We start from the raw sequence: 2,823 nt of genomic DNA, 5'->3' as shown, positions 1-2,823 counted from the left end.
CTCAAAAGACCCGACACACACACCCAAACTCACCAAAACACTTAAAACAGAAAATAAACCCAAAACAAACTCACTACATCTCAATATACCCCCAAACACACCCATAACACACAAAAACATCCCACAGTATACTCAAAACACCCCACACGACTCAAACCACTTACAATATAACTAAAAACATCCTAAACCACATTTAAAACACCCAAAATTCACCCAAAACACAACGATAGCAACAAATATACACCCAAAACACACCTAAACAAAACCAAAACACACTCTAAACACCCCACAATATTCCTACATACATCCTAAACACGTAAAACACCCAAAACACACCAAATATTACAGAGAACTGCAGCTCAGCAAGGGAAACTAAGCTAAATATTGTTTACCTGTTTTGCCTCCTCCTCCATTTCTTTTTATTTCTTCCTTCTCCTCTTTCATTTCTCTTATTTTCTTCCTTCTACTACAACTATCTACACGCCTGACTTTAGAAACAGCTGGAAACACTTGGAAAACACTGGAAATTACGGTAAATATTGAGGAGACACTGGAGCAGACCGAGTCCCGAATCCTTGATGACGTCACAGGCGAGGTGCCGGCGCCCCCCTGCCATACGTACGTAACGCATTTTATTTTGAAATTGACCCATAGAAAAAATGAAGCTAGGCTCGAATGCATTATATATTCTGACTTGACAATTACTTGAATTAATATTCACAATATCAAAACACCTCCAGTCTCAGTAGTTATAAAGAAATATTATGTGAAATATGGAAAAAGTGTTGGAAATTTTGACACCATTAAAAACATTGAAAAGTCCACCTATTCCACTTTACACTGGTAAAAAAACATTTTAAAAAATCTGAACTATTTTTTTAAATAATGCACATTTAGTTACAAGCTACAATAAAAAAATAAAGAAGCTAAAAAATGACAAAATCACCACTTTCAACGGGACAAAAAGCCTATTCAAATTCCACATACTTAACTCAACAGGAACGCAACATACTTTAAAAATCATAAACAATTTTTTGAAGCAATAAAATCTTCATTAAAGCCTCAAATAAAAAAGCCAAAAACCAGGCTGGGTAAATTTCACCGTACAAACTGCCCCTTATTTACATAAAAAACAACACCAAATTCAGCACATTTACTTAACTGAAGCAAGAAAAACACTTCAAAAGCAACGAAATATTTTTAGAAACCATAAAATCTTATTATACAAGCCAAATAAATTAATTCAGAAAAATTAAAAAAAAAATATTGGAACCAACAAGCCGAAACAGGTGCCAGTCCATCATGACGGCCCTCGGCAGCGACCTCAGTGGGGGAGCCGGCGGCCATGTTGCCTTATTTATTTCTATATAACACCAAAACCAGGCAATGACGGATATATCTGACCAGCGGATATGAAGGCTAGACATGTGAATCCATCGTGTGATATGTTAGGCTTACAATAAGCGAGAGACGAGGCAAATAATGGCTAATAACACAGCTGACGGCTTGTTTACATATTGGCGAACATTAAATATTTCAATAAATTTCCAACTCTTTCCAGACTCGGACGTAAACAAAACCTAAATATAAAAAATTAACCCCTAAAAAAACTAAATAACGAATAATGAATCCTAAATAAACGAATACAAGACACTACAGGGAGGATTAGGGTGTTGTGAAGGCAGTAAGGCTGACTGAGGAGAGACTGGCCCCGCTGGACTCACCTTACGTACTCGTGCCTCTCTGGTGATGCTTGACGGTGCTTGGTGCAGGAAGAAGGTGTCGGGAAGACGGAAACACTGGTTACTAGAGCGTGTAGGGCAAGATTGACCAGTGCTGACCAAAACACTGCAGCCAGCCAGCCGCTCGCCGTGGTAACTCCCCAGCGCCACCTGTCACTGATCCAACACCTACCCACACACACACATACACACACACAAAAGTTGACATGCTATCAAATAATATGTCAAATAATATAAATATCCTCACTTCCTGACTCTCCTTTCCCCACTCCACCCCCGATAAGTGATTATGAACGCAATCTTCACTCAGTGCGGCACCGTGTCACCGCAGCAAACACGAACCAGGGCAGAATAGGCTCAACTGAAATGCTCCTACTCTCTATCTCTCTCTCTCTCTTTCTCTTCACGACTGTTTTTCAAAGCTATAAAGATGATTATCAGGGTTTTCAATGGTGTTTCTCCTGTTATTAATGTAGAAATGTTGTTAATCTGTCACTAAAACCGTAAAAATACCCTTGAAGACCTGTGCAACTACTGACAGAGAGAGAGAGAGAGAGAGATAGAGAGAGAGAGAGAGACAGAGAGAGAGAGAGAACTAGCAATAATATTCACACACACATACACACACCAGTGCATTTATACGAAGGACTCTCCTGAACTAGACGAAGTCATACTTTGATGTATAATTTGGAAATCAGCTATTTTTTTCTATTAAGACACACGCAATTAAACGCTGATTTCCGGACATGTCACTTGCGAGCATACCACGTACTCTCGTGGCCTTGCAATGCGCGGCTGCTTAACGGGATGCACGTTCTCTACTTATGATACAAGTTATTTCCGAAACGTGTCATTTTTTTTTTCCCTTACGTCCACTCAGAGGTCAAGCATACGCAGCTCACTGGCCCTTCCTTCCGCCTCCATCTTTCACTTTGTCCTCCAAAACCGTGGGGAGGGTAGTGTCGCCCCACACACTCGCCACTCACTTTTCCTGCCTTTCTTACACTCTCGGGCGCCAGCAAGGCCTAGTACCTTTATATATATAGGCAATCACTTCTTGAATTGTAGGTGGAGGTGACAT

At 40.1% G+C, this 2,823-nt stretch overlaps 1 long non-coding RNA gene across 1 annotated transcript in view; it reads right to left on the bottom strand.

Annotated features, from left to right (window-relative positions):
- LOC135100724 (uncharacterized) overlaps positions 1–2,290 on the bottom strand; it is a 7,417-nt gene extending 5,127 nt beyond the window's left edge. The window contains exon 1 of the long non-coding RNA XR_010268897.1: positions 1,725–2,290. This is a non-coding gene — a long non-coding RNA (uncharacterized LOC135100724). The remainder of the gene's footprint in view (positions 1–1,724) is intronic.
- Positions 2,291–2,823: the final 533 nt, after the last annotated feature.

The sequence above is a fragment of the Scylla paramamosain genome, chromosome 1 (genome assembly GCF_035594125.1).
Source record: "Scylla paramamosain isolate STU-SP2022 chromosome 1, ASM3559412v1, whole genome shotgun sequence".
Lineage (NCBI taxonomy): Eukaryota > Metazoa > Arthropoda > Malacostraca > Decapoda > Portunidae > Scylla > Scylla paramamosain.
Note: the sequence above shows the minus strand (reverse complement) of the source record. Positions and strands in the feature narration are given on the sequence as shown.